The sequence below is a fragment of the Heptranchias perlo genome, chromosome 38 (assembly GCF_035084215.1).
Source record: "Heptranchias perlo isolate sHepPer1 chromosome 38, sHepPer1.hap1, whole genome shotgun sequence".
NCBI classification, from domain to species: Eukaryota; Metazoa; Chordata; class Chondrichthyes; order Hexanchiformes; family Hexanchidae; genus Heptranchias; species Heptranchias perlo.
Genome location: NC_090362.1, coordinates 20464588 through 20473231, shown reverse-complemented (window position 1 = coordinate 20473231; position 8644 = coordinate 20464588). Strand labels below are relative to the sequence as shown.

Genomic DNA, 8644 nt, shown 5'->3' with positions numbered 1-8644 from the left:
TTTTTCTTTCTGCAACAAGACTTTAGTACCAGTTAATCTATGAGAAGACACTATAAACAACAGTGCTTAACATCAAACACCCAATGTAGTTTATAAAAATAGTTTCATACCATTTTAAAAGTAAAGAAGTAAGATTTCATCTGTCAAATATTCCAGTAATATGTTCCATTTGAAAATGTGGAAGTGGGAATAATCCATTCATTCTCACTATATAGCATTGTTCTCATTTTATTTATTTCACAACCCACTACTCCAAGATCATCCTGGACAGCAAAGATGACCCCTGGCTTCTTTTCTCCAATACTAAGTATCTCCTTAAACCCCTCTCCCCTGCCCCCTCCACCTTCACCTCCAACAACCGATGAGAGGAGCTCAAGGACTTCTTTGTCACTAAGATTGAGACCGTCTGTTCATCTGCCTCCTGCTGCTTCTCCCCCTCAGGCCAAACCTCATCCAAGGATCTTTCCTCTCTGCCCTAGTCTTAAACCCACATCTCTCTCTAGTTTCTCTCCCATCTCCCATCATGCCCTCTCTGAACTTCCCTTGTTCATGAGACCCACCTCCTTCTCCCTTGATTCCATTCCCATTAAATTGCTGACCACCCAACTTCCCTTTCTGGCCCCCAAGCTATTTGGCATCGTAAACGGTTCCCTCTCCTTAGGTACTGTTCGTCCTCAAAAAACCTACCCTCAAGTGTCCTTGCAAACTATAGTCTCATCTTCAGTCTCCCTCTCCTCTCCAAAGTCCTTGATCATGTTGTTGCCTCCCAAATCTGTGCCCACCTTTCCCACAATTCCCTGTTTGAATCTTTCCAATCAGGCTTCTGCCCTGCTCCCGATCCGGGAACGCCTCGATTTAAAAATTCTCATCCTTGCTTTCAACTCCCTCCATGGCCTCGCCCCTCCCTATCTCTGTAACCTCCTCCAACCCTCTGAGATCTCTGCGCTTCTCCAATTCTGGCCTCCTGCGCATCCCTGATTTTAATCGGTCCGCCATTGGCGGCCATGCCTTCAGCTGCCTAGGCCCTAAGCTCTGGAATTCCCTCTCCGTCTCTCTCTCTCTCTTCCTTTAAAGTGCTCCTTAAAACCAACCTTTTTGACCAAGCTTTTGGTCACCTGTCCTAATATCTCCTTATGTAGCTCGGTGTCAAATTTTGTCTGTTAACGCTCCTGTGAAGCGCTTTGGGATGTTTTATTGCCTTATAGACGGTATATAAATGCCAGTTGTTGTTACTGATGCCAGAGCACAAAAACAGCCCTAAAGTCACAAATTATATTACATAGAATTACAGCACAGAAACAGGCCATTCAGCCCAACTGGTCTGTGCTGGTGATTATGCTCCACACGAGCCTCCTCCCTCCCTACTTCATCTCACCCCATCAGCATACCCTTCACAAATATCATTTGTGATTGCGTCCATGATGTATTATCATTTCCTCATCCTCCTCAGTCTCTCTGCAGCCTTTGACACTGTGGACCATACCATATTCCTCCAATGCCTCTCCTCCATCATCCAATTCACCCTCGCCTGTTGCCACCCTTAGCAATTCGATCATTGCCAGAGCACCTCCAACAAAGGTTTCTCTTCCTGCCTCAGCGCCGTTAACTCGAGAAGCCTCCAAGGATCTATCCTTGGCCCCCTCCTCAGCCTTGGGACATCTTTTCAATGTTAAAGGCACTATATAAATGCAAGTTGTTGTCATTATTCTTGTTAATGTGCAACAGCATAATATCCGTACCAGCTGGGCTATGGTGGAATTGATTGGTACCCGTGCCACATGCAAATGATATGATAATGCAATTTGCAGCTCTATTTGTAGCCAGACCAAGTTATCACTTTATCGGAAGTGTAGGGGGAATTGGCTGCACTGACTCCCATTAAACAAAAGTGTCTGATTCATGTAATTTTTTTATGGTTTTAAGAACGTTAATTTTCTTGATCTATTGTCGAACTCTCATTCTATTAAGGACAAGATTTCTCACTGGAAGCAAATGCTGATAAGATACTTTGTGGAATGCGACTGCTGCTTGTCCTGTACATTTTTCATCTTAAGTCTTTGTTATTTTTCCACACACATTCCCGGGGCTAATTTTGACTTTGCCCAATAGTGTAAAACGGGTGATAGCGAATCGAGTTTTACATCTCTCCCGATTTTTACTGAGGACTGTTCCCTTTTAGCGTTAAAGGTCGGGTACCAATTATCCATCTCTCATTGTGCAAAGCAGCCTGGTTATTTGTAAACAGATGAGCATGGAAAAATTATCAAATTTGCATATTTCACGTCATCATAATGTCCCAAAGTGCTTCACGGCCAATAAATTACTTTTGAAGGGTGCTCACTGTTGTAATGCAGGTAAACACAAATATGCGCACAGCAAGATCCCACAAACAGCTCGGAGATGAATGACCTGTTAATCTGCTCTAATGGTGTTGGTTGAGGGATACATGTTGACCAAGAGACTGGAAGAACTCCCAGTGCAATGGGATCTTTTACATCCACCTGAACAGGCAGAGAGAGCCTCACTACAACATCTCATTGAAAAGGCGGCACCTCTGACATTGCAGCACTCCCTCAGTACTGGACTTATGTATTGGGCTAGATTAGGGACTCGAGTCCTGGAGTGGGCCTTGAATCCACAACTTTCTGTCTCAGAGGCGAGAACGCTAACTGAGCCAAGTTCACTCCATTGTTTCCTTAGGTGAGTGTAAATAGTTGCAATGGTATATTTGTCTGACTCCCCTTTTTTACATATATAAAAAAACTTGCCTGCTTGCAGCAGAGGGTGAAACGAGTTTAAATGTCCCTTTGTACTAATTTACTTCGACTTTCAGCATCTGTTGAGGTCACATTTTGTATTAAATGCATCTGCCTTCCACCTTCAAAGGTGGCGTCATCCCATTAAACATGAGAGTTAACGTAAAAGACCGTGGGGAAGGTTAGACAGTGGTCTACCCTGCGAAAGTATGCACAGAAACCAAAAAATCAAATATTTATAATACAGTATCTAAATCTCTCTGGGCTGAAGGTTAAGGTTTTGCATAATTGATATTAATGGTAATGAAAATTGATATAATAATAATTCTGTCATGTACAAGGGAAACAATGGTAAAAATGTGCTTGCTTTCGAATGGAACAGAAGTTACATGCATAATGTTAAATTTCAAATTGTATTTAGTCTAAATAGTAGACAGTAAGCTGGCAGTGCCTCACGTTGTCCATTAATAGATTCATTCTGAAATTCTATTTGAATATCAAGCTTTGTAAAAAATGGAAGACATTTGCATGCTAACGAGCAATCAGATAAATTGCTCAGTGAAAAAGATCAGGTGCTCCAAAACATATTTATTTCAGGGGAGGGGGAGGGGGAAGTCATTTGGAATGCAGAACCTATTCCTTGTATTAAACGGGTCAAAGCAGAGTGCTGGAGTCTGAATGCATTAAATCTGCATTGGTATTTCAACCACACAATCCAGCACCCAAGGGTAGTAACTTTAAATTCTCTTGATCGACACATATTGAAAAGATCTTCTGATTAAAGCTCAACCTTTGCTTCATTTCAAAGCGAAAATAAAATGAACAGGGCAGTGCAGCAATGTCAGGGTCCTGCCCAGGCGTGAAGGATGGGTATTTTGCTGCCTTCTTTCTGTTAGGCATCAAACGTTACTTGCACGAGTCTGCAGATTCCTCTGTCATTGATCATAAAACTCATGGGCCTAGAAATTGGGCTACATAGCGCCCGTTTTAGAAGCGGGCGATCTTTCTCTGATCTTCACCGGAGGGGTCCACTTACCCACACCGGCTTCATGTTAATGAGGTCCAAGGCCCACTATCCTCGGACCTCTCCATTCTGGCGCAGGGTATGCACAGGGTATTAACCTGTGCACCCCCCAAACCCTCAAAAAATGGGCACTCCCCAATTTCTAGGCCATTGTCTTCACCCATTTAAAAATTCTTCCTGTACAGTTACTCTTAAATTAAGATAACTATGGTCAGGTTGAGTGGAATAAGTACAAATAAAGGTTCACCTTCACCGCATAGATGTAACTATTTACAGGTTCAAGGCTTCTTGTTGTTTTTGGAGCTGCCCAATTCCTCAATTGTATTTGATTAAAATCACTTCTGCACATTGAAAAAGCCATTAACTGAAATTGGCCCTTAATTATTCCCAAAACGGTCCAAAAAACACATTGCAGAGAGATCAAATGCAGCAGAGCTTTAAAAGAAAGAAAGGAAGACTTGCATTTATATAGCGCCTTTCACAACCTCAGGACGTCCCAAAATGCTTTATAGCCACTGCAATACTTTTGAAGTTTAGTCACTGTTGTAATGTAGGAAATACGGCAGCCAATTTGCGCACAGCAAGCTCCCACAAACAGCGATGTGATAAATGTCCAGATAATATGTTTGAGTGACGTTGGTTGAGGGATAAATATTGGTCAGGACACCGGGGAGAACTCCCCCTGCTTTTCTTCGAAATAGTGGCCGTGGGATCTTTTACGCCCACCTGAAAGGGCAGATGGGTCCTCGGTTTAACGTCTCATCCGACAGTGTAGCACCCCATCAGTACCGCCTTTAGTTAGTTTATCCAAGAATTTAAGTTCTTCCTGGAAGATCTCTGTGCATGGGTCCAACAGACTAGTTTATAAACAAATGATTATTATATGTTCATTCCAATCTCCCTATAGACAGTTATGTTGATATCAAGACAGAGAGGTTGGACTGTAAGTATGAACTGCACAGACTAACAGACAACATTCAATGCAGTTCAAAATCTTACTGCTCCTCTGTGGGTGTGACAATTGTTCAATATTCTACCCCCTAACTGCTCTCCTCATTTAGTTACCTGATGTCATAGAGAGAGTTATACAGCACGGATAGAGGCCCTTCGGCCCATCGTGTCCGTGCCGGCCATCAAGCCCTGTCTACTCTAATCCCATATTCCAGCATTTGGTCCGATAGAGTCCTAGAGTTATACAGCACGTCATAGAGTTATACGGCACGTCATAGAGTTACACAGCACGTCATAGAGTTACACAGCACGTCATAGAGTTACACAGCACGTCATAGAGTTACACAGCACGTCATAGAGTTATACGGCACGTCATAGAGTTACACAGCACGTCATAGAGTTACACAGCACGTCATAGAGTTACACAGCACGTCATAGAGTTACACAGCACGTCATAGAGTTATACGGCACGTCATAGAGTTACACAGCACGTCATAGAGTTACACAGCACGTCATAGAGTTACACAGCACGTCATAGAGTTACACAGCACGTCATAGAGTTACACAGCACGTCATAGAGTTACACAGCACGTCATAGAGTTATACAGCACGTCATAGAGTTACACAGCACGTCATAGAGTTACACAGCACGTCATAGAGTTACACAGCACGTCATAGAGTTATACGGCACGTCATAGAGTTATACGGCACGTCATAGAGTTACACAGCACGTCATAGAGTTACACAGCACGTCATAGAGTTACACAGCACGTCATAGAGTTATACAGCACGTCATAGAGTTATACGGCACGTCATAGAGTTACACAGCACGTCATAGAGTTACACAGCACGTCATAGAGTTACACAGCACGTCATAGAGTTATACGGCACGTCATAGAGTTACACAGCACGTCATAGAGTTATACAGCACGTCATAGAGTTATACAGCACGTCATAGAGTTATACAGCACGTCATAGAGTTACACAGCACGTCATAGAGTTACACAGCACGTCATAGAGTTACACAGCACGTCATAGAGTTACACAGCACGTCATAGAGTTACACAGCACGTCATAGAGTTACACAGCACGTCATAGAGTTACACAGCACGTCATAGAGTTACACAGCACGTCATAGAGTTACACAGCACGTCATAGAGTTACACAGCACGTCATAGAGTTACACAGCACGTCATAGAGTTATACAGCACGTCATAGAGTTATACAGCACGTCATAGAGTTACACAGCACGTCATAGAGTTACACAGCACGTCATAGAGTTACACAGCACGTCATAGAGTTACACAGCACGTCATAGAGTTACACGGCACGTCATAGAGTTATACGGCACGTCATAGAGTTACACAGCACGTCATAGAGTTACACAGCACGTCATAGAGTTACACAGCACGTCATAGAGTTACACAGCACGTCATAGAGTTACACAGCACGTCATAGAGTTACACAGCACGGTAAAATGTTTCCGCTCAGTTTCGAACTAGGGACTTTCCGCGTGTTAGGCGAACGTGATAACCATTACACTACGGAAACCTAAATGTCGTGGGGCAGATCTAGGACATACTATCCTTGGGACAGCTGACACCTGGACGTCTGTGCGTGCACACACACACACACACACACACACACACACAAAAAGAACCCTCAGATCCATTGAGATCCATTCCTCCTTCCTCCCTTTCAATCAACCCACAAATATTAGGACTGTTGGTCTCATCTTTCTCCCGCCCATGTGCAAATAAGCACACTCTTTACAGTAAAGTGATAACATTCTCTTGCCATGTGCACACAGTCCTTCGGAGAGTGAGTATTCTCCGCACATACTCACACGCAATCATTGCAGGTTCAATTTGCCCTGTATGTTAGAGCGCAAACACTAATTGTGCCTTAAGGGTAACAGTTCTGTGACTTGATGCTTAATGGGCAGTCATTTTTGCCATTGCTCTTAAACGTCCTGTTAGGAGTAAATCGTTCTGATGCATGTTAACATGTAACACCCATCATTAATGCTTCTTTCCATTTGTTAACTGCTTGATTTACTTCACTTCTAACTTGACGTTAGTCTCTCCCATTCAAAGTTGGTGTTAAAGCAGTGAGGGAGAGCTCCAGTGATGAGGAGTGCGACGGACACCGGGATAAGTTTCGCTGGACCGCACATGGTCAGCGAGGCCTTGTAAGCAGCCAGAATATAACGGAGGATCTTTGGCCTGCTGCCACAATTTTCCGTCCATTGAAATTACAGAGGAACAAACTGGTGTTGGGATTTATAGATTACATTCTCATTAGTGTGCTTCGTGCATTGTCTCTAGCATATATAATAGGCAAGTGTTAAATAGAATTGGCATTCATATTTGCATTATACCTCATTAAACGTGGCTGCATTTCTTGGTGTTTAATTAGTATATTAATTGGGATGCACAGTCAGTCCCATTGTCCATGACATACAATTTTCTTGGCCAATTTAATTTGCAAATTGTGAATTCAATTACGACCGGCATCAAACGGGTTTTAAGTGTGGGTAATATTGGCAGAGAGCAAAGAATGCAACATGGAGCAATAGAAGCTACTTTATCTTTGACATGATGAGGAGGGAAAGGAGGAGGCAGAGGAGGTACACAACTCTGTTGGGTTTGACAGCATCACTGATATGTCGTTGGCTGACCAAATCATTCTGCAGAGATTTCAGTTGTCAAAGGAAATAAATTCTGACCTTTGTTAAAATCAATTGAACTGCCCCCTGACTCTAATCCACTATTTTCTTGAATCTCAAAACCCTATAACTCCTTACCTCAATCAATCTTCATTTTCTCCTACAGATAACAAGCCTTTAAGACCAAAGTTTGGCTTCACCTAATCCTTCTTCTTGATTGATTGCTTCTGTCCAACTTGTTTCAATCTTGATATCTGAACTCGCACCAAATCCCGTTCACCCATCACCCCTGTGCTTGCTGACCTGCATTGGCTCCCGGAGTGGGAATGCCTCGATTTTAAAATTCACATCCTTGTTTTCAAATCCCTCCATGGCCTCGCCCCTCTCTATCTCTGTAACCTCCTCCAGCCCTACAACCCTCCGAGATCTCTGCGCTCCTCCAATTCTGGTCTCTTGCCCACTATCCCCGATTTTAATCCCTCCACCGTTGGCGGCCGTGCCTTCAGCTGCCTGGGCCCTAAACTTTGGAATTCCCTCCTTAAACCTCTCCACCTCTCTCTCCTCCTTTAAGATGCTCCTTAAAACCTACCTCTTTGTCCAAGCTTTTGGTCACCTGTCCTAATATCTCCTTATGTGGATCGGTGTCAATTTTTTTTTGATAATCGCTCCTGTGAAGCGCCTTGGGACATTTTACTACGTTAAAGGTGCTGTATAAATGCAAGCTGTTGTTATTATAGTGTCCTGGATCTTCACCTGGGTTTCTCAGTGCCAAAAAAACATCTGCTCTATCACTTCCTCTTGCGTTGAAGGGAGGTGAATAACTGCTGGTGAAACCTTTAAGGAGAGAGAAATGAAATGACTTACTCATCCAAATTCAGTGAAAACTCCAGGATCAATCTAACGTTAGAATATCTACAACGTGAATCTCACTGATTGCCATGGTTGAACAGAGTAGGAGTAATCGTATTCCAATGCAGCATCATTAACCCTACAACTATCACCCGGGATATTCAGCCAAATGCCAGTTGAAGGAAATTATTGTGTAGCACATCAGATAGTCCACTCAGAAATTTGACAAGTTCCTGATGGGATCATAAGGACAATCAGAATGAATCTAAGAATAATTCCTTAAAGTAAGTCCATAAAGTGCTTCCTGTAATAACACTTGCTGAAAAAGAAAACTCAGTTCAAATCCCCCCACAGTCCCAGCTATTTTCAAAGATTTAATAACCGTCCTTGAAAGTT

The 8644-nt window shown here is 43.0% G+C and overlaps 1 non-coding gene across 1 annotated transcript; it reads right to left on the bottom strand.

Moving 5' to 3' along the window:
• Positions 1 to 6209: 6209 nt before the first annotated feature.
• Positions 6210 to 6282, bottom strand: trnav-aac (transfer RNA valine (anticodon AAC)). Its single transcript has one exon. It is a non-coding gene; the product is annotated as a tRNA-Val (tRNA).
• Between the last annotated feature and the right edge of the window lie 2362 nt (positions 6283 to 8644).